At 40.7% G+C, this 24289-nt stretch overlaps 1 protein-coding gene across 3 annotated transcripts in view; it reads left to right on the top strand.

Annotated features, from left to right (window-relative positions):
* LOC105935450 (beta-1,3-galactosyltransferase 1) overlaps positions 1–24289 on the top strand; it is a 183226-nt gene that overhangs the window by 136428 nt on the left and 22509 nt on the right. Inside the window, exons 3-4 of one of the 3 annotated variants that reach the window (XM_021323251.2) lie at positions 3388–3492; positions 12957–13096. The exons of 1 other annotated variant lie outside the window; for it this stretch is intronic. The gene's annotated coding sequence lies outside the window, so the exon portion shown is untranslated. The remainder of the gene's footprint in view (positions 1–3387; positions 3493–12956; positions 13097–24289) is intronic. One more of the 3 variants, XM_021323250.2, reaches the window with a different exon arrangement.

The following is a 24289-nucleotide window of genomic DNA, read 5'->3' as shown; positions in this document are numbered from 1 at the left end:
AAGGAGCCATCACCTAGAGGAGCCCTGTTAATGAATAACATACTTTACACAGTGCTTGATGAATAGAATGATTCAAATTAGTTCTTTGCACAAATAACACCCCCCCAATGGCAGCACAAGTGCTCAGAGTCCATAAAGCAACAGGCTGAATTATATCTTCAGATGGTATCATTAACAAAAGGCATATTTGGAAAGTCATTTTTACTAATTAATGACTGTGGGTTTGGGTGCTCCTTTTATATGTGGTGCTAATCCAGTGCGTGGAAGATGTTCTCGCTCAGCGGCTCCCTCCTTTATGAAAACTGATAGCCGTACAAGAACTTATTGGATTATTATGAGTCTTTGAAGATATCGAGCCGCGCTGTTTCTCCAACTTCTTATAACATGTAATGAAATTTGCATCATTGTTTGACTTGGAGCAGATCTGTGAATCGCTGTGCAATACAGATGTAAGGCAGCTATCTGGATTTTGTGGGAAAAAATGGGGGGGAAATAGTGTGATCTCCCCACTCGCTGAAGGAAAGCATAACTTACCATTCGGGAAATGGATAACTGCAAGTCCTGTAACATCTGCTGCATATATCAGCCGATACATCAGATTTATGGATCATAAAGGTTTTTTGTGTGTTTTTTTTCTGCGGGCCCTAAAACAACAGGGGAGGTGGGGGGGGGGGGGGGGTGATACAAATGTGCATCACAGCAATGTAAACTTTAAACAGCAGATTCTTAACTCCTGGCAGTAAATGCTGCGAGCGGAGCCAGGATACAGCCCATCGCTTGCTGAAGCTTGACAGCGTGACTCATTAAAATGATACAATGAAACTCTCACCGCTACCTTTCACCAGGAATGATTTCACTACCCGCAGCAGCCGCACTCGGTTTCATGTCATAGTTTTTTTTGCTTTTTCAGGGGCAAACGCTGCACATCTTGCCTGAATCACACTTTGAAGGTTGTGTGTGTGTGTGTGTGTTTGTGTGTGTTTTTTCCAAATAGCACATCACATGGGAGCAGAAACCACACAGTTTAAACACCTGGGCAATCTCTTTAAAGGTTTGGGTCAAATTTTTTTTGGGATGGCTAGGGTTGAGTGGTCTGAACCAGACTGGAAAGAACCTTGTCAGGCTTGACAAGCACCCATTTTGAGCTAACCAACGGTCTGATCAGATTTTACTGATCCTCTTCCACTTGTTGTAATCATAAATGGTAAAATTATCCTGTTTAAAGATTTTGGCATCAGTGGGCTGGGTTTACTGCTTTAGTTCACACTGGAAAACTTGCTAAGTTGTTAGCACAAGCCAGTGCTAGCTAACTTAAAACTTAAAGTAAACATGGCCAGACTAAAACTCTACTTTTAGTTTTACTTTGATTGTTCTTACCAATGGGGTTCAACATGAACTGTTATTATAATAATCTCATGTAGGAGTTTTTTTTTCTGGATGTTACATATCGAAAATTAATTTTGATTTTAATTAAATATTTTGTCCCATAACTGTTTAATGTTGTCTTTGTTTTATCTCATAGTTTTTTTTGTTGTTTTTTTGTTTTTTCAGAATTGAACAGTAGAAAATAAATATGAAATATGTTTTATGTTTTGTCACCAAACCAAGTCGCTGTTGCCAACTCCTCAGTAAAGAAAGTCGCTATTGGCTGTCCTAGAAGTTGCTAGATGGCGCCATCGCTTAATTTGCATACATGGTCATGTGACCCAGGCTAAAAGAAAGAGAAGCAGTATCAGTACTGGCAAGGCAAAACCAACCAAAGTCGGCAAAAACACAGAGAAAAGACACTAGGTAGGTCTGAAAAGCCACTAAATATAGCGACAAAGTTGCTAAGATGGTAACAGTGAACCCATTATGCTGGGTTGAGCCCATAACTGAACTTTTCTGTTAATTCAGCCCGGACTTGTCGCAGACCATAGGAACTGATGGTTCATAACCTAAGCTGGTTGACCACATAGACTGCATCTTTCCCTCATACACAGTATCTTATAGTCTATGACCTATCGTCATACTTAAGCATTTGAATATTTAGCTCTTCAGAAGTTACTTAAAGGCAGTCCGAGCGAGCCCTCCAATTTATTACATGCTATGAATCCTATCTCTTTGTACAATTGATTCATTAAAGAACAGAATATACAACCGCTGTCAAACTCAGAGGAACCAATAGGCGCGAACAGTAAAATTTCCTCATCTCAATCTCGAAATGCTTGCCGTGAGTTTACCCATCAATTCTTGTTAATTAAAATGAAGTTGCAATGAGCTCTGCTACAAACAGCAATCAGCCGTAATTAAGCCGATGATAAGATGATCTGGAGACTCAGAGCATTGATTATGGGTGTTTTTAATTAGAGATTTAATGAAAGTTACAATGCAGGCCTGTTCTTTCAATAGGGGAAACAAAAGCTTGGAGTAGAAAGTATTAGTGACTGATGTCTCTCTGGTTGGAGTGCAAGAAAAGGCAGCAAAAATATCCCTCCTGATTTCATTTACATCATGCATATATTTTGAGACTGTCATATCTGTCATGAGATATAAAACCGGTTTTAATTTCCTGTCAGCAGCATTGTGCAAGTTCCCCCCCCCCCTCCACAAGAATTAGTTCGACTTTCACCTCAAGTCCAAGTAAATGATGTTTTTAATCCCAAATCCAAGCCAAGCCTCAGCTCTCTGAGGGCCAGTCAAAGTCCGGACTTAAGTCTTCCACCGATTACTATCTTTTAGCCTAATTTATCACATGAAGAATTAACATGATTGTTTCCTAATAAAACTGTTGTATTTTTTCTAGAAAGCCGTGAAGATATCAAATGTGCCCTTCTAAAGCAGTACGATGCATTTATGTTTTGAGAAATTAGAAAACAGTAGTGGGATTAGCCGCTACGTGTTAATGTTTCTGGATGAATCATACAGCAAGTGCTTTTATTTTGAAGAACAGGAAGAGTCTTTGTGATGACGTTTACTAGATTCTTTGTGGGAATGCCTTTGGTTGATGAATCAAGATAAGATAAGATAGGCTTTATTGATCTCACAATGGAGAAATTCACTCGTCACATCGGCTCATACAAGAAGGTGCAGAGTAGGAAAGGTGCATTCAGTTATATACAGTGAATCTTCATATATACAATGGATCAAAAGAATACAAAAAGAAATAGGAATAGAATAGGAATAGAAACACCCCCTTTAGCAGGAGAGAGTGAGTATATGTTAGAGCATTGATCTATAGATCACTAACTGGAAACACGGCTTGATGGTGGGATTAAAACCACACCAGTGTGTCCAATCTAAGGGTTTCTGCACTGTTAATGTAGTTATGCTTACATGTATGATGGTCTAAGAGAAGAATGTAGAGGTTGCACACTTTCTTAATGATCCTTCTTCGTTTTTCCACAGTTCATCTCACCTGTGAGCCAAGAGTTGGACTAAAGTGCCCTCTCAATGGTTGCAAGCAGATCTAGACATGGACGCACACCTTCCCCTGTGTTTCCAGCTTAGATGGTAAGGCTTGGGTCTTTTCTTTTTAAGAGATACATTTGAAACGAGGGGAATATAGAGATTTTCTAAAAAGAAATGTGTGCATTTTGTTCCCAAGCACTCCAGCAAGAACATCCATGTTTGCTGAGTAAACTGGGCTTAGCTAAAGTCCCTCAAATAAGAACTTAAATATTAACCCACTTATAGAACGCCATATTAGGATGATCTTGCATGTTGCATATTTTGGTGCCATATGCAGAGAAAGAATTTAGTAGTCAAAGGTTGCACTGTTACTCTCACAAATTTGTCTATTAGCACTACCAACCCCTTTAAAATAGCGTACTGACTTCTAACAATAAAGAACAGTTAGAAACAACAACCAGTACCTTTTTTAAAAAAATATAACATGTCTGTTTTGCAAAGCTGTGCAAAAGGGTAGCGGTTATTAGTACCTGTGCTACGCTAGAAGTAAAAGCCTGCGCTGAGGTTTGTGAACATGACACATTTCTTTTTGTCAATATTGTCGGAACTATTTAGCTGCTTAAATGAATATGTGAAACTGAACTAGCAAAAATAAATGAACCCGAGCCTCTAATTACGAATCACTTTGCCCTTTCACATCGCACGTCGGCTGTGTGTGCTTCCATAGCTTGCTGCAGAGATTGTGGAACCGAAGTGACGTGGCTTCCAACATTGCAGCCATCACTTGACAACTGCTTTAGACTAGTGAGGGGTTTCCTAGGGTTTCAATAGAAAAAAAAAAGCTGCTGAGCACTTTTCTCTACATGTTATTTTCTGCATCATGTTCCGCCGATCGACATATTGCTCAGATCAGACGGACTTTGGATTATCTTAAGCAGCCTCTCGTCACTGCGCGCCACTGCAGCTGCCTTCGCTTTGTATCATATCACTTTGCAATGTGTTGTAGTTCATCGCCTTTAGATCCATGGAAAATTAGTTTTTAGGTATCCCGTCATGTAGATAAACATTGCGAAACAGCGTTAAAGAGCATGTAATCATATGTATTTGTGTTCAATGCCTCCCTTATAGTGTGTGTCATCAGAACTGGAGTGGAGAAACATGAAGGCGACTGCTTTAGACTGAAGCGACACACTGCAGGATAACTCGCCCTTTTTTTTAAATTGAGATCATTTTAAAGATCCGTGATTGTCTGATTTGAAAGAGACTGTTCTTCTCCGATCTAATTATAAACGACACAACTTGCATTAACCAGTAGCTGAATGGTCCCTGCTTTCTGTGTGGCCTTTTTGCAGTCAGTCAAGGACAGATGGGAAAATGAGAGGAATGTTTTGAAGGAATAGAAGGACAAATTGAAATGGGTAAAAAAAAAGAAAAAAGAAATTGCAATCTAAGTTTCTTCTTCCGTCTCTGCTTTTTGCTCCATAAAAAGCAAATATCTGTAATTTTGTTGCTGAATGAAGTTTATGCTTTTTTTCGCCTTTTTTACGCCTTTGACTCTTGCAGTCCCAAATATTTTTTTTTGTATTTTTTTTTTTTGTAACATCTTCATGTTACAACCACAAACCTTTATTATATTAGGATTGTATGTAATAGACCAACACAGAATAGTGCTCCGTAGCTCTGGCTGTATGTTGAGGGTTGTCGTCCTGCTGCAAGGGGAACCCCTCATACATGTTAACGTGTTCTCCCACCTGAGCTGTACAGCTCCTCCATAGTTACCACAGGTCTCTTGGCTGTTTCTCAAATTGAACTTAACTCCGCCTAACATTGACGTTTGTAGGGGTGTAACAATACATCGATCCATATAGCGATTAAATGGGTAACAATCCAGTTACATCGATGCAAAATCAAAACATCGATCCATATCGTGATTTTTAAGATGCACCTTTATTTTGAAATTCACAAGGCGTGAGACTAAAGTGAGCATGGTATTATCATTATTATTAGAAGAATGTTTTTGATTTAAATGCCTTCTTAGAAATAAAATGGGCAAATCATCAATTGTTTTTTCTGCGTGTTAATATCAATCGAAATAACAGTGCTAGATGGGCAGATCGCATCACATCGATCGCATCGATCGGAAATCGTACTAGACTTTGTGATATCGCCAAATATTGTATCGCCATGCAAACAAATCGATATAACATCGTATGGTGATAAAGTCGGTGATTTACACCCCAAGAAGTTTGTTGCTTTTACTTGAAAAAATTTGTAAAAGTTCTAGGTGTATGGATACTTCTGCAAGGTAAAGTGTTTCTGAGATAATTTCTTATCCCTTCCCCTAACCCTGCTCACACAGAAGGTCGGGTTGGGAGGTAGATGGCGGTGGCGGCCGTCCTAGATCGATCTGTCGCATTCGACAGTCAGCCTCTACCGCTGCTAATCTCTCGGATGGATCCCCTGTCTTACAGCTGTCATACATGATGAGACCAGTGCTGGATCACTTCCTGTCATCCCTGATAACGTCCCGCCGCACATATTTCTCTCAGATGCTGTATCATTCGCTGGGGCAAATCCTGCAAATCTACTAAACAGATGTCAGTCCCTCCATCGCTCTGCCAAATGCTGCAAAAAAACCCTAGTAATAAAGCTAGATCGTGAGCATGATTTAAATGATGGTTTTCTTAATCTAATTATCTGGTTAGATGCAGGGAAAGAATTAATCGGCCTTATTAATGGAGTGAGACACCAGGTAAGGCTTTTTTTTTCGTTATTTCCTCTGTATCCTTTCATCTGGCTTTGTTCTGTTTTAAACTGGAAAAGAAAACAGATGAGCTGCCGGGCTCAAAGTCAGATCAGTCTTTTGTTAAGTCCATCTTGACCACATCGGTCTGTGCCTCTGATCCTACTGACAGTCCACCTCATGCCAGAAGAGGCCCTACGTATTACAGTCTGTATTGTGTGTTTAGTATTTGTTTAAAAGAAGTGCGGGCCACAGTGCGTCTGCTTGTAGATGCTGTTTTAGAGCGGTAGAGGGCCGCTTTCATCCTAGCCTGATTGACGATGATTTACACATCCCTTTACTATAAAAAAGTAGTAGTTAGTTTTTTTTTCTATTCTATATTTTTTTTGCCTGTGATTACCTTTGACCTCACGACCTTGGCCCACATGCCATGTTTGGACACCTCTTGCGTGGATGTAATATTTGGATGGTGATCATGTTTAAATTGCCATTCACAGTCATGGGTATCGTTAAGGATTTATCAATAGTACTACTCTTAATGATACTCCTTATGGATCTGGTATTTTATCTGTACCATTATCAATTCTTTTTTTTTTTATCAAACAAAAGGGTAAAAAAACAAATAATGATCACAGACTAGTTTTTTTTTAATAAACATTTGGAACAAAAGAAAACAATATAAAAGTAAAAAAATAAATATTTTTATAGAAATAGAGCAAAAAAACATTATGTAAGTAACTGTATGTATAAACAAAAGGTTAAAACACTATATCTTGAATAAAACGTATGCTGTAGGAGAGAGGAACATCTACACTGACAAGACAGAAAATTATTAAAAACACTAAATATGCTCAAAAAAAGAATTCTATAAAATATTTTGAATAATATTTTACCTGAATCTAAGCTACATTATACATGCTTTTATATTCAATTTTAACCGAAATATAGCAGAGGCACCCACAGTGGATGAGGTGAATAAATGGAAGAGGCCGCATGTGAATCAGTTACCGGTAGGGATCTATTTAAGTGTAGCAGTCTCAAAAGACAAAAAAAAAATTACCCATTAAAGAATATGTTTAGAATATATTTACATCCCGCTTTGTAATCTAGTGGAAGTTTTGCTCATGCGTGACTCATTTTCAGTGGGGAAACAGACGAGTTGGTCTCGTCTCTCTGACTTCAGCACGGCGAGGCTGACCGACTGAGCGCCTGTCAGCACTTTTGAAGCCGTAGGGGCTCACAGCTCCACTGAAGAGACAGTAAACTCAAAACGGTCAGTGATTTTCCTAGCTGCCAAAGTCTCAAACGACACAGAAAAAAAATCGATAGATCCATTGCTTGTCGGTTTTGAATAAAATAGTCGCTAGGGCGGTCTGAAAAGTTGCTAAATAGTTGGCAACAGAGGCGAACATGTGAGAGCAGAACGTTAGCCCCTCCCATCAATCCCCTCGGCATCTGTGTTTCTTAAGGAAGAGAAGATCGGCAAAACAATGTTGTTTGGGTTGGAGTCTCCCTGAAAAATGGAATACGACCTTAAAAATACCGTTAAGAGGGCCGACAAGGCTGAAGCTTGTAGGTCCGTGTTTTGATACCGGTTTCGGTACCCATCCCTAGTGCTGTTTTTGTTTACTACAACAAATGGCTTATATGAGCTTTCTTGAAAGGAGAGTCAGGCTCAGCCATCAGGATTGGGTCAGATCATCGTCTGAGGAGAATTCTTTTGATGAGTTAGTTCAGGGATCAGATCAGGAAGCCTCTCAAGGAGCAACACAATAAAATAACATTTTAGATGTAGCTCATTGGAGGGTTCTCCTGTTTTTAGAAAGGGCTCGAGGGCACCACATGTGGTCCTTGGGGGGCTACCTGGTGCCCATGGGCACCCTGTTGGTGACCCCTGTTCTAGACTCATCCTACTGGTAGGGCAGACCTAGAACTCTCTGGAGAACATGTATGAACATGTATATGAAGTGATTCAGAGTGTTGCTGGGGATAGGGATGTTAAGTCTGACTTGACCTGGTCCCAGAGAGTCTGACATTCAGGGTGATCCAACTACTGAGCCTATTAAGTCAGCCCCCAACTCAGCGGAAATCAATAAAAACAGAGAAACACCAAAGCACACCCAGAAGCCTGGAGGCCTATCGCTTGGGACAGCTTTAAAAGAAACGTTCTCTTGGAAGGGAGGTATAAAGAAATAAGGCAAGATGTAAAACATCTAAAACTGTTTTAGTGAAGCAGATTTAAGCGGTACTGTTCAAAATGTGTGCCAGAGGACTCTGCCAGAAGAAAAGCACAAATACAGACACTTTCCCTTTTATTCACCACTTGCAGCTACTGTATCAAAGGATCCGACTTGCTCATTTTTTTTTCTTCCGCTTCTCTCTGACTGGATGCAGTAAAGAAGAGTTAAGCCTCCCAGATCACCGGTCAATGGTCAGACCGTTGTGGGACAGCAAAGTCAATTAGAGGTTCAGTCAGAAAGTCATCCTGGTAACCAGGCGTTCAAGAGGAGCAGACTGCCCGTACACTTATTTGATTCCCCTTCAAACAGTTTATGTCTCCTTAATCCTAATTAGAGAAATGCTTTAAAGGGAGGTTAAGTTATCTAATGGGTGTTTTTATTTACAAGGTCTAACAGTTGACGCCTCAGCACTTGGCAGAAAAATCCGTCACTGGTATTGATCAACGACACCATTAAAGCCACTGCAGATATATTATGGTCATTTAGGCCATTGGACGCTAAAAATCATATTCTGGAGGTTTAGCGCTATCTCATTACTCTGTCTCCAAACCTCCCCTCCCCATTTCTTCATCGTGACATTTCTGGTCCTCCCCGCTACATCATTCTCTCTAGATGTCCTTTGCTCTTGCCTGCTGCCTTCATCCACCCCTTTCCTTGTTTGTAACAACAGGCTCTCTGTCAAAGTCTGCCTGGGGGCTGGAATTTGTGAAAAGGTCTCGCCAAAGAGCCATTCAAAGATCTAGGACAGGCCGCTCGAGGGGCAATCAAGACAGTTTTGCATACACACCAGTTAACCTTGTTCAGAGGTCACTCATTCCATAGCCTAAAAATAAAGCTTTGGCATGTTACTTTAAGCACTTGTTTGTTTTGATGCTCTTATAATCTATATAATCTATTTAGTCTAAATGATTTTTAACACACTGTAAATCAGACAATTGCATAATGTACCTACTCTGACTCCATCATACTGAAACACACCTACAACCTGTCTGGGGCATGCCCTGCCTTTCAACCCTTGACTGCTAGAGACGGGAACTAGGCCCCTTTCACCCTGGACAAACCAAGCAGTATTAAACAGAAGCATGGACTTTTTCAGAGCCATGCGCTATAGCTGCACTCAGTGGACTGTACCAGTTCGATGCACTATATTCCCAAAAGATTTGAGACACCCCTCAAAATGTACACATTTTGTCATTCAGAATGGGTGAATCTTACCCTTGAATTCAAGCATAGCGCTTTAATAGGATGCTATCTGCAATAAGTTATGAGATGAAATGTCTTTTATGGAGGGAAGAGGAGCCCCGATGATCCCTTCTGCTGTCCTCACCACTCTCCTCACGTTCTTCCAGTCGGAGGCATTGCAGCCTCCACACCACACAGAGAGACAGCTGGTCAGAATGCTCTCTATGGTGCTTCTGTAGAATGTCGTGAGGGTGGGCGGGGGCAGGTGGGCTCTCCTCATCCTCCGCAGGAAGTACAAGCGTTTCTGTGCCCTCTTCACCAGTGATGTGGTGTTCTCAGACCAGCTGAGATTGTCCGTGATGTGCACCCTGAGGAATTTGGTGCTGCTGACCACCTCCACAGCTGAGCTGTTGATGTATGCATTCAATTTCCTCACAACTAATTCAGCTGCAGATCTGTAGGTCATGTTAAGGTGCATAGGGTACATACAGTGCCACCATCGGCAGAGTTAATAGCAACAGACGTCTGAATTTTGTGCTGCCTTGGATTAGCTTAAGAACAGTGCGTAGAGAGCTTGGTAGAATGGGGTTTCATGGGTTTAAAGTTGGATGCAGTGGTGTAGAATTATCCAACCAGTGGACTCTAGAGTAATGGAGATGTGTTGACCGAAGTGATGACTTCTGCTTCCGTGTCTGGATACCAATGGATCGGTCTTGGTTTGCTGGTTACCAGGAAAACAATCTTGCCTGGCTGTGTTGTGACTGTGTTGGTGGAGGGTCCATTATGGTGTTTGGGTTGTCTTCTGTAAAAAGTTGGGTGTGGCTCCTTAGTCCTTGATAATGGTATGCTTAAAGGGGACATATGCAATATTCACTTTTGTAACTCTTAAACACATTTTGTTGTGTATTTGGAGTCTCTAGGAGTGCAGAAAATGTGTATGTAGTCTGTCCAGGTACTTTATATTATATTTGAGTCATATGTTTCAAGCCATTCGGTTTCTCTACTTTCTATTACATTTTTAAACAATTATGTCACAGTGTTTGCTGCAGAACTGCCAAATAGGGTCATGGACTTCCAGCTCACCAATTATGCCAAACCGCCATTTTTATTTAATATTTTGTTGTGATTTTGTAGTCCAAGCTCAGGAATGCTGAAGCTACAAGTGGATACGTGATGATTTTTGGTCGTTGGGTGTATTAACCCACACAATTCATTACACTGTCCCCCAGCATACTACAAAAATGTAAATTGTTGCATTGTTTGCACTTGACCCTATTTGGGGGAGGTAACAGCTCGTCACATACCTTGGTTTTGGTCTCACAGTGTATTACGTATCGGTTTTGGGGTCACAGAGTGGTAAATTCCTCTGTTTTCGGTGTTACGGAATGGTCTGTTTCTTGGTTCTAAATATTATTTGAGTTTTATATTTGAGTTTGTGTCTCGGCTGCTGAGTACATTTTCACGGAACACAGCCTTGTTTACGCTGTGAAAATTATGTTTTGTGTTCGCCGGACCCATGTTTGTTTTGAAACACAATTCATATTATTGCTGAATGATTCTTTATTTGTCCCTCGGTTGTAACATTAGTTTGCATCAACAGTAAAATGACAGACAAATGGGGAGCAAGGGGAGACAAAATAAAATAACCGCATGACAAAGGTACATACATCCATAAAGGATATTAAAACTGGAAGGTGATATGTTGTGTGACGTTTAATATTAGCTTACATATTTGTTTCAGGGTTTTGCGTAATAGCAGTAAACAAGTGTCTTTGTGATGCAATAAAAACCTTTGATGGTGTTTAATGCAGTGCAATAAAAACACACGCGTGTCCATTTCTACATAGCAGTGGTGATCACCTTTGACTGCATGTATCTAATGGTGACATCTGTACCCTGATAGTTTAGTATAAATAGCCATAGGCTGCTGATATACACCTTTTTATGCACCCAAAAGCACTAATGCTGGTGATTTCTCGACAGGATAAGTGTAAAGAGCTGCAGTCAAAGCTGGTTGGTTCGCTGGCTTTATTTGAAATGGAGACAGTCTGACAGTTTGACAAACCAATAAAGCTATACAGTCGAGACCGAGGTCAAAGGCAAAGTCTGCAAGAAGTGGCTACACTTTTCTCTGCCCTCTGCTGCTCATCATTCTCACCCATAGGCTGACTCAAAATGTTCCGTGCGGCTGAAGCTGAGCAGCTCTGACGGAGGAAATCATTTATTTACCAGGGGCAGGCTGAGCAGCGTTGCCCTCTGACCGGACCTCATGCTGGCTGGAGATAACAGGCTCATCAGAGAGCGCGAGGCAGCTGTGGTCAGCCGAACCGAGGGTCATCATGCCACTCGTTTATTCCACCAGCTCGATTCTGTGCTGGATCTGTGCGATAATGAAGAGGCATCGGTTTATTTGGACTTCTGGAATTTCTATATAGGGCAATAAGCACTAGGAAGGATTTCATTTTGGTGCTGGAAGCATTCACTTTGTGACTCTGTCATCTTAAGCTGCAACATTATGCTCTTTACCCCAAGTGTATCTATTACTTAGGGTATACATTTCATTTACTAAAAACAATGTCATTGAGGAACCCTTGTTAACAGAAATGGACCAGATAAACAGCGAGAGAGCTGGCTTCACCAGACCACAGCACATTTTCTAAAGTTATTTTGTCCTTGAGTGCATTGGCAAACTGTAATCTGTCATGTTGCTTTTGGAATAAAGGCATGCTCCTCATTGAGTGGCCTTTCAGCCTACGATGGTACAGTGACTTTTTCACCGTGGATAATGACACTCTGAACAGTTTCAGCTTGAGTCGCCACAAGGTCTTCTGCTTTCTTTATGGGGTTGACACATTTATTTTGCACCAAAAAAATAAATAAATGTCTCGCACACAGACACCATAGCCTTCCTCCAGACTATGATGGATGAATCTTTTCGTGTTGTTTATACTTACATATAACTGTGTAAAGAGGTGTCTGAAAATTGCATCCATGGATGAACTGAGCATGTATGTACACAAACTTTCCTTTGTATCGTAAGTGGCTTTTTCTATTTTTCCGCAATGTCACACAAGTTGTCAGTGTAAAATACATAGTTCTTCCAATTTATGTGTCAGTGCATGCCTCCGTGCTTTGGGAGGAGCTTCCTTGTGTTGAAATCATTGGCTTTATCTCCTCTTTTGGTCATGTTGGCATTTTTGCCGGCTACCTGATGCCTTGTCGTGAATCCCTTCTTCACAGCCTCATCAAACTGTTTCGTTTTGGCACACTTGATGCAATCACATTCACAGTGCCACTTTAATAGACAATATATTTGCATACCTGATAAATAACAACACAGTAAATTCATTATTTATTAATGATATCAGTGACCATCTATCGGTGTTTGTTGTTTATGACAGTTGTTACAGGAAATGCTGCTGAGGACGACACAAAAAAACTGCAAACGAATGAGAACAGAGGAGTCGCTGGTTGCATTTGGAGAGGAACTGCTCAGACAAGATTGAGACTTAATACTTCAGGAGAAAAACATAGATAAAGCGTAAGAAATGTTCCTAAATATTTTGTGTACATATGATACGCAGTGTCCAATACAATAATGCACCAAAAAAAGGTCAATTTTCTGATGCATCAAGGATGCAAAAGGATAGCAGAATGTCTGCAAAAACAGAAAAGAAAACATGCTATATAGACAATTTATAAAATACAGAACAGCAGAGACAGAAAGTAAATGTAAAAGATATAAGAATACATTAACCAGACTTTTCGGGGCATCTATACAGGAATGATATATTAACTTTTTAGATGAGAATAACAGAAATTACAAAAACATTTTCAATATATTAAATAATGATCCAAATAAATTCATTATCCATGATAGTTTATTAGCAGCAACGCAATTATTGATAATATGGTCGTAGTTGTTTTATGAATTTACTGAATATTTTGAAAGTGACGGCCCAAAACATATTTGTGACCTCTCTTTCCAGAACAGACAATTTCCAAACAAAATGAAAACTGCAAAAATACACCACTGTATATAGACACCAATTCACAAACTATAGGCCTATACCTATACCTCCACAATGTTCCAAGATTTTAGAACAGATTTTATTAACAGACTGGAAAACTTCATTGATAAACATTGACAGTCCTGGAATGAATAGAGGAAATAACCAGCCCCGTAGATTAAAAGACGCTTGCAATGGGTCTATTTGTAAAAAAGCATTAGATACAATAAATCACAGTATATTAATCAGGAAATGAAAGCGTTATGGTTCTGGAGTGGATGAAGAGCTATGTGAGCAGCAGCCAACAATGAAAATAGGTGATTATCAGTCGTTATGCTTGGACATTGCTTGTGTTGTCCCCCAGGGGTCAGCTTGGGACCAAAACTGTTTATTCTGTACATAAATGTCATGTAAGGTTTCAAACTTATTACAGACTGTTTTGTTTGCAGATGATACAAATATTTTCTCTACAGGTTCTGTACAGAAAATATTTTCTGTAGGTTCTGTGCAGTGCTTGCAGCAGCTTTTGGATTGTATCACTCCAGAGATGAATAAACTAAGAAGCTGGTTTGACAAAAACAAATCGTCCTTAAATTTGGAGAAAACTTAGTTCATGTTATTTGGTAATTATAAAGGAAATAAGGATGTGAAAGTCATAATAGAGGGTGTAACGATGCAAAGAGTCAATTCAATTAAATTCTTGGGTGTGATCATTGACTACAAAATCTGCTGGAAACCTCCCATTAAATATGTTCAGCCTAAACTACTTAGAAGCATCGATAATTCTTAGTAAAGCAAAAAAAAAAAAAAAGATTTAGCTGTAAAGCATGACACATTCTATAGTGTTGACTGGTTTTACCAGACTTGAACTTTGTGTAGAAGTCTGGGGTAACACCTACAGGACATCACTCAAACTGCTATGGGGGCTGCAGAAAAGAGCCATCAGAAAGCTTCATAAGGCTGGCTATCACCAACACACTAATCTCATTCTTGCTTGGTAAAATTCTCAGATCTGTTAGAATTTCAAACCTCACAGTTAATGTATGAAGCCAGACATAAACAACTACCAGACATCATACAAAAGTGTTTTGTTGAAGAGAGATGAAGGATATAATTACAGGGAGAACCTAAATTTCACAATCTTTTGTGCTTGAACAAACTTGAAAAGAATATGCATTTCAGTAAGTGGTGTGAAGGTCTGAAACACGAGACTATTTCGGAAAAGGCTAAAACTGGCTTTCCCAAAAAGATATGAGATGGAAGAAGAACAGTGAGCACCAACAGGTACTCTCAGTAACTGCACATGGGTGTATACATACCTTAGAAATGGTTGTGGTCGTGTGGGCTATGGGCTGTAGGTAATAAGTGTCTGGATGTAGATATATGTAGACGCGTGAATGTGTATACGCATGGTTACATTGATTTATTTGCTTACTTAATGGACTCTGGAGTAGTATGGACTCATAATATATAAGTGCAGACCATTTACCATAAGAAAGGTAGAAATCAAGAGGATTGTTGGTGTTAAGGACTATAGGAAGGAGAAGGGGTATGATTAAATAGGTTTCACTTCTTCATATCCCCTTTCAGACATAATCACTAAATTATACAAATAATATAATTCTATTTAATATTATTTTTGCATGATGTATGCATGTGTTTAATGTATGACTTCACCGGATTGTCTGGTTGTCTGAAATAAATCATTCATATTGTCCAATCATTGGGTATGATCCAGTTGGTCTTTATATTTCTAACATCCAGCAAGAGAACAATAAAACATTGTGTACGCTAAGACTGAAAATACTTGGTAACATGGAATAACATCAATAGAGAAAAGTATTGCACGTTGAAAATCAATCATACTTCATTTCTAGGGCACTTTTCATAAGGTCAAGTGTAACACAGAGTGCTTTACAGAGGTTAAAAGTATAAAGACGGACATTTACCCACTGATGAAGTCATAAATTAGTTTAACACAGAGCTCAGATTACATTAATCGATCTCTGCTTTGCCTGTAGCGCACAACAATGACTTAGCAAAGGTTTATTAAAAAAAACATTGTTTAACTTTGGAAGTTTAATGAAACTGTTAAACTTAAAAAAAAAAAGGTTTGATAAAGTTTTTCTAGGTTTATCAGAAAAAAAACATTACAATCTTTTAAGGTCTAACAAGATTAAACTTTATTCAAAATTAAATAATATTATTTTCTTTGACAGTTTCCATTATTATATACAAAGTGTGACCAGATGTCCTTATTTGCATTGGACTGCGGCACATTTTTTACTCCTGTCCCAGAAATTGAAGCAATGTCCCGCATTTGACTGGGTCAAATTCTGTTATCGTCATACAGTCATCGTCACTGAGCCGCATCGGGTGTCAATCAAAATACAAAGCAGCGTCGCACGTCGTGACCAACCTGCGCACAATGCTCGTAAGATAAAACAGAACCAGAAAAGCCAATCAGAGCCAGCATTCGTCATGGCTCTGATTGGCTGTTTCTGTCCAGGAGCGGTATTTTTCTGCAAATGGTAGTAGGACCACTGGGAAGTCCAAGTGGAGCTTTATTTAATTTTTTTTTTTTTCCTGTTTTATCAGCCTTGTATTTTACTGTCAGGACATAACAACGGTTTTAATAAATATGTAAAACATAAATTTGTACAAAATATACTTACTGCAGCTTTAAGAACAATATTATTAACATTTATCAGTTCTTGCCATGGCTATCGTAAGCTCAAACAGCATAAATAGCATAAAAGTTTCTAAAACTGAAACAAAATAAGAGATCAGAAATGGCTCTGAACGTCAACTAAAAGGCTGACTGAACCGATGTGGCTTTGCTTTTTACAAACTTCTTAATTCTCAGCTGGCCTCAGGTCTTCAGGAAGGCTGCTCCACAGCTGGGAGCCACAAGAACAAAAACACGTTTTAGCTCTCCCTATCAGTACCAACAGAAGACCCCCTCCAGGAGACCTAAGGGGCCTCGAGGGGCCGCACAACAGCAGCAAGCCTGATTAATACGGAGGGTTAAACCAGAAAGTCTCTTCTAGCAGTCTGAGCTCCTTCAGATCCATTCTAACATGGACAGGTTGCCAATGTGGAGACTTGAAAACCGCTGTGATGTCGGCCAGCATTCTGGTCCTCATCAGGGTTGTCACAGCTGAGTTTTGAAGTAGCTGTAATGGAGCTATTTTTTATTTATTTTTACAAGGATCAGAACCCAGAACATCACAATAATGTGTCCTACAAGTTATACACATTGAACTAAATTCTCTTTGTTGTACTGGGAGTGAAGCAGCCGCTGTCTGGGAAGGTTTTTAGAAGTTAAAAGGCATCTTTGGGACTTATTAAATGTGATTTGTGGTACTTGGGTTCTAATCCAAAGTTTGGACCTGATCAAAGCAGTAAAGTAAGCAGAGAACATATTGTGTGTCAGGTAGCTGTTAGTTGACTTCAAATTCAGTTAATTGTTACCAGGATCCAGAATCAGTAAGGTTTATACTAAAAATGCAGCCATAGCAGGCAACATAAGCTGATTACACATCTGTTTAACTGCTTTACTTGTTAATTATAGGTTGCTTAAATGCCTAAAAACACATAACAGTATTTGATTCCACAGAGGAGTTCATTGGCTTTGAGAATCACTAGTGAGCTCTTCCTTTTAGACCCCTTGACCAAAAAGATCTTTGGATATTCATTTTAGGTAGGCCTTCATGTTAGGATTCTAATAGAATGTTCTCACATTTAATAAGGGTCCAACCAAATGACTAAATCTGAACCAACAAGATTTTATTTTTATTTTCTTTGCCAAATCCAAAACCTCATCAGTGGTGGAAAAGTAATACTGCACAGAGTCCTGAACAGACCTTCCCTGAGGTGAATCATGGCAGTAGCACTGTCATGCTGTGGGGAAAGCTTTTATTCGACTGTAAAAGGGAAGCTGTTCAGAGTTGATCTGACCATGGATGGAGCTAAAAACAGGGAAACATTGAAAGAAAACCTATTACAGGCTCCAAAAGATTTCAGGCTGGTGTGGAGGTTCATCGACATACAGTATAACCACTGCTACAGTGGGATCATTTAGATCAAAGCATATTCATATGTTAAAATGTATTGACTTGAACAATGATGTTCAGAGACGTTCTCCATCTAATCTAAGCTTGAACTATATAGCAAAAAATATATATATATGTATGGTCCAAAGTTTTCATCTCAAAATACTAACAACTTCCAGGTATTTTCTACAGAGGATTAAATCAAGGGGGCACGCCACACTTTTCAGATTAATATTATTTAAAAACCATGTTATCCTTTTCCTTCTACTTCACAATTATAGATCATGAAAATCCAAATAAAACACATCATTTCTATTGGTGAGAGGACACAACCCGAATAAGTCATTTTCTTCTGAGGTGCTGCGCCGGCTTTACCAATCCCTACACGCCTCAGCTCTGGAGACACTGCAGGATGAGTGTTTTTCCCACTGCCCCCTCAGCTGGAGGACTGTTATTTACAGGAAAGAGTGCTGAAGCTGCATGTCCTCATCCTGTGCTGCCACCAGCAGTGGCACGAGTGCGTTCTTGTGTGTGTGTTCGTTTGTGTGTGCGGTGAACAAGATAGGAGACGGGGTAATTACCACTGGACCCTTCCTCCAGCATCCGCTCACCCCTTCAGTCTCAGCAGAGCCACTGAGAGCAGCTCTGTCAGCTCAAAGTCAAGGCACCAGGCAGGTGTGAGCGGGGGGTACCTGTGTGTGCACACAAGTCCCTGAAAAAAAAAGAAAATCCCACTTCTTTCTTTTTATTTTTTTTACACAAAAGGACATCTGCAAGTGAGGACAAGTTGGATAAAATCCTGCGAGGGGATCCTGCGTCATCGTGTGTCGTCTCCCCGCACCTCCATTTTAGCCCAGAGTGGGCCACGTTATCTCGACAGGTGCAGTTGTCTGCACCCTGCTGTATAATGGGGATGTTTCCAGCCTGTTCCGCGCTGTACCTGTCTGCCAGCACTGAGATGGTGCGCACTGATAACTCCCGGCCCTCCACACACACCCCCCCCTCGTAGAGGCTGGGTGAGGCACAGCGGTGGTATTCAGGGAGCAGATTGAAGCCCTGCACATGTTTTGCATGAATGTTTGCCGTGGTGCTAATCTTCCGCCCCCCAACGGCTCTTTGCAGATGTTGTCAGGGCTAAATTAGCTGCCGTGATTATTAAGCGTACAAAACATTTTCTGAGGCCTGGAAATTACAACGGCCTTCACATTTCAGTACCCTGGCTGTTAATATATCCCCTTTTGCCAACAGGGCAGCACCTTTGGAGCCGTTGATTCTGTTTGTGTTTCATAACCAGTGCAGAGTGACTGCAAAGTCTGTGAAAAGGTGTAACTGTGACCGATCTAACCTGCATTTGCCTGACAGACTTCTGTGTTTTATCATTTCAAGAGGCAGGTGGAGAGGTCGCTCCAGTCCGGCCTTCTAGCTTCTGATCATTGTTACATTGTTGATGCCTTAAAGTCTAAGTCTTGTACCGAAAAAATATCCTGAAAACCGTTCTGGAATAACTTCCAGAACAAGGTAAACTTTGAATATTCATGTATCAAAAGTGTTCAAATTAAGTTTAAATATGAAATATCGCACATTTTTTACACCGATTATGGTATTCCGCGTTTGAGTGCTGCCTCCGTTTACGATCGGCCATTTCCGACAGTTTGACGTCAGTTCAAGAACACCGAGAACGCACGAATCGAACTTGCGTAGAAACACACATTGTTTACATTGTGCAACCGGTACGGCGAACCAGGATATATATGCATGTTTTCCGGGATCTTCTTTCACACACCAAATCTGCGGATCCACGTGTACTTTGAGCAAGCGCTTATAAAAAAATATCGCCGAACTAATTACAAGATAAAATGCCTTCTAGGTGCGTAGTTGGTGGCTGTAGTGTCGCTTATAGGCCTAGTGCAAACCGCGGTGAAGTTGGTTTGACATTGGACATTCAAGCTCCGCGGAGTCAGCGGGATCTAGCTCACGGTTGATCCGGTTGAAGGACTCCGATTTCGGCCAGCGTCTCTCAGCTGCTCCCTCCTCCCATACGGGGTGGTACAGTTAGGGACAGTCAACAAATCTGATTTGATTTTTGTTTCTCGAGAGTGCTCCGCTGACTCCGCGGAGCCTGAATGTCCAATGTCAAACCAACTTCACCGCGGTCTAGTGCAGGCCAGAAAGTATCGCTGCATACTTGGCCGGTGGATCAAAAGGTCCGAAAGAAATGGGATAAATTCGTAAAAGAAACGCGAAAGGACTGGATTGCCGGCAGTGACAAAAGTGTGTTATGCAATTCACACTTCACGAGCGAGGAAAGTCGTAGTGTTAGCAGACAGTGTTATTACCGGATGCACGGTACTCGTTCTGTGTGTGACGTCACATACCAGATCGGCTGATTGAGGAATGTTCGGGCTCATTCGCATATACAGCAAGTTTTATCGAAATTACTTCTAAACGGCGCACATAATTCACATATAATATAAATTTCTTTACTCTGGTGACTATTTGAATGCATCTGCGTTAAAATACATTTTACGTGTGACTTAGACTTTAAAACTGTATTATATCTACATCAGAGTTAGTGGACCTTAATGATAAAAGGGGGTTTGGATTGTTGTTGTTTTTTTTTTTGCTTCTTAACAAAAACAAAAGCTGGCCTCAGCAAACCTACCCGATTCCTGGAAAAGGTTCCTGTATTGAATACACTGATTACCGACGTTCACTACGTCCACTAAATCTCCACCTACTTTTATCCAACTTCACCTGCTCTCGTTTCTGATGGTAGGACAGGAAAGCAGTTCTCCAGCAGTCAGCTTACCAAAATGGCAGTTTCAGTGAAATATGTTCAAGGTGAGATGATCTATCCCAAGAAAGCTTCATGGCCCGAAAGCTCCATTCCCAATGACTCTCGATGGTGGCAGATCCTTTGTAGGAAAAGTTTCAGCAAGCTTTATAACTAACTTTGCTTTCTTTGACTTTGGCATTAAGTTCCTCATAATTAGGTTATGAATCAACAATAAGATAACTCAGTTTGGAAGCAAGTTGATCAGGTCAAAATCGTCCATGTTGTAATCTGGATGCTTCCACAGCATGATGCTGCCATCACCATGCCACGTTCCACAAGAGTACCTCCTCGTCTTGAAAACCATGTTCAGGTTCCCCTCCACTTTACATTCATGCCTTACTTTGTGCTGATCTTTCAAAAAAAGGAAAAAAAAAAAACACAGATTACAGTCGGTAAGTGTAACGTGACAAATGAGAAAAAAAGCTTAAGGGCTGTAAATATTTATAACATCTTTCAGCACCTGTGTTGAAAACCACATTAAACATTCTGGGTCTGCTAGTCTCGCTGTATTTTCCTGAATTCTAGCCAAATCCCTACTCAGTCTAACAAGCGGCTGCTGAATAGGACATTTTTTAAATGATGAATCGCTAATCATTTGATTTGATGAAATACAGCAATTTTTTTCAGTGATGGATTCAGCCTCCATGTTTTCTGCTGAAACTCATCGCTCCTCGGCATTAAAGTTTGCTCTCGGGTTTTAAATGAGGATGGACTGGCACAACAGTCAGCGCATAAACCTAAACCTTTTGAATGGGGAGCAGCTGACCAGCAGTGCGCAGCACTGTGTGGGGAGTGATATTCTCTGCCCCATCCAGCCAAAGAAAACTCCAGCACCATCTCTAGCGTCTCGTTAAAAGCACTTTAAACCCTAGGGACGGTGTGTTGGAAAACCATTGTATACCTAGAAACTGCGCTGTGCCTAATCTAAACCTAATATGGGAAATTATTTAGTCCCAACACTGTTTGTTTTTTGTTTCTCCAGTGATTGCAATACACCAGGAAAGCTATTAGTAATGTAGAACAGATGCCAGAGTTATAAATGTTTCCCAGTTATCAGTCGTCGGTCTTGTTCTGTCAGACACCAAAATGGCTCCTTTGCTAACCGCAGTGTGCTGAGCTTAACTAAAGGGAGATTTCCATCTCTTGGGGTGTGCTCCGTCATCTGCTTGACTGCAAAACCCGCGTGATTAGAAATTTCATCATCTGTACCTATCCTTTAAGGCCCAGCAGGCCCTTTCGTCGTCAACGTCGTGCATCCCAGGTTTTATCACCGTGCATACGGTGCACACTGACGGCAGCGACAAAACTTCCCACTCAAAAGATAACACTAAATGCACAGATGGGGTGGAAAAACAGCAGTGAGGATGTTGGCAGGAGAAGAAAAACACACTGCACAATATGGATCTTATTTGTAATGAGAAATCACTTCCTGTTCTCTTTGAGTACGCGGTGGACAAACGTGAACGGCCGGTGTTAAATTCTCATCTGGAACACCGTGCTCCCTCCCATGCTTCATCCGTGGCCCGTTTTATCCATCCGTCCACCGAAAGGTGTGTTGTGGATTTTCGTATAAATGTTGAAATACGAGCTAAGGGATAGGGGACTTTGGAAATGTGCAGGTTTAAGTCTGGATTTTTGACCTGACAAATGTGCAGCAACCCTGGAATAAACCTGCTGTAGGCAGAGGACTGCTCTTCATCTCCCGTTCTTTTTAGAGGAAATAATCTCCAACTCAAATCACCATTCATTATTCTTTCAGTAGAGAGCAGGGTGTACTTAGAAGTGATCTAATTTTATCAACCAAGTGCCTAAATTGCCAATTTGCGCCTAAAATGGAACCTCACTTATTTGAATTTTTTTTTTCTCCGATCCATCATCAGGTGAAGTGGCACTTTTTTTTTTTTCCCCTCCAATTGGTGGTTGCCTCGTTTTTCAGAGTGAAACGCTTTACATGAATCATTCGCACGCGGCTCACCTTGCTCAGAGCCCGGTGGATGGGTCAGCCTTTTGTCCGTGCAGAAGCAGCTGCCGTGCCGAGACAAGAGAGCTGATCTCAGAATGACGACGTTAGCGATGACGTGAATAAGTCTCTCCCTCCCGAGGATCGTCCAGAGCTGTCTGTCACTCTGCTGTTATTACTTTGTGAATGTTTTAATAAAAGGTTTCCTCCAGGATATCATACTCGTCCAATAATATGAAACACCGATTTATTGCTTTACTGACAGAAGCAACCAGAGAAATACCCAGTGGGATTCTCTTGGTTCTCTCTCACAGGTAGACGGTTAGAACGTGACACGAGATGAAAAGGGAGTGTTTAAAATGTAAAAGTCGACCACAGGGACACGTGTAAGAGGTTTGGTGAGTGCATTCCACTGCAGGTTGAGGGATGTATCGATCGCGTTCTTGGATTTGTTTTTGAGTCCCAAACAACCGTGTGTGTCGAGGTACGCGATCCACAGATTACCTGATATGATTGAAAATGGACTCGAGGCGAGATTAGCTCTGGACTTTTTACCCTGAATCAATGAGTTCAGTATAAACTGCAATGAATCTTTAGTCAGGGGGTAAAAAAAAAAAAAAACAAGGTTCCACCTTAGAGTTGCAAGTAAACACCGCACACATCTTCTGGCCATAATCATTGGTGTAAAGCCCTAAATCAAACGCTGCAAAATATAATTTAGCATCTCTTTCACAGTAAATGACATTTACAACCACAAGTATTGATGTATTTACCTAGAAATTTGAAGTGAAAGGAAAATGATGTGTGCTTTTGGGAATGATTTATGAATTAAAATCTGAAAAGTGTGGCATGCATTTGTATTCAGTCTCCCTGAGTGAGTACTTTGTTGAACCAGTGTTCACTGCAGGTGCAGCTACAAGTCTTTAGGAGTGTGTATCCTTGTGTCCTCTGTTGTAAAATAGCTCAAGGTCAGTCAGATTTGGTTTTCTATTATCTCTAGGTCTGGACTTAAAGCTATGGTTGGTAATCCTGTTCAGAAACACTTTTTGTTATACTGGGTGAAATGGTCCTTCCATCCTGACAGTAGTAAATACATCATGCATTCAGAAAAAGGAGGTTAAAAAATGTGATCTCTGTGAGAGCTGCAGGCCCGTAAAAACGCTGACCAATCCCTGCCGTTCGGCCCGAAAGGCAGCGATTGGTCAGAGTTTTGTTCCTGCCCTCACTCTCCTCTGTCGCTGGGGATATCACCTTATCTATTGGTTGTCCCACATGCCACTCATTCTGATGTGCTCGAGTAACGCATATGTGCGTCCACATTCCTTGTTAGTTTCTGCTTGCTCGCTCCACATGCACACTTCTAGCGTTTATGTATCCGCTTAGCTTAGTGGTAAGCTTAATCATTAGCTTTGGTGTTAGCTGTTCATTGTAGCTCCGCTGCTCTTACTGTATACTTTGAACACGGCTGAGAGTCGCAAGAAGCAAACCAGTTACAACTTTATGAGAAGAAGATGAAGGTCGCCGTTCCACTGCTTCTCTCGATGCATTCCTGCTGCAGAGCGTTGCGTAGTGCGGCTTGAAGGGAGCTGTTTATCATGCTAATAACAGCTAGCATCAAGCTAATAACAGCTAGCATCAGCTTATTTTATATAACGGTCTAATTTCAGCATAACTGTAAAAACTTTCATCATAACGGTATGTTACACTGAAAAGCGCTGGCGAGAACCCTGTGTGCATTGTTAGTTTCCGCTTGCTGGCTTCTAGTGTTTATGTATCCAGTTAGCTTCGCCGTTAGCCGTTTATTGTAGCTCCACTTTGCCGTACACTTTAAAAATGTCTGAGAGTCGCGAGATGGAAACTGTCATTGTCCTGA

Source organism: Fundulus heteroclitus, chromosome 24 (genome assembly GCF_011125445.2).
Source record: "Fundulus heteroclitus isolate FHET01 chromosome 24, MU-UCD_Fhet_4.1, whole genome shotgun sequence".
NCBI classification, from domain to species: Eukaryota; Metazoa; Chordata; class Actinopteri; order Cyprinodontiformes; family Fundulidae; genus Fundulus; species Fundulus heteroclitus.
This window is presented reverse-complemented; position numbering and strand designations above follow the sequence as displayed.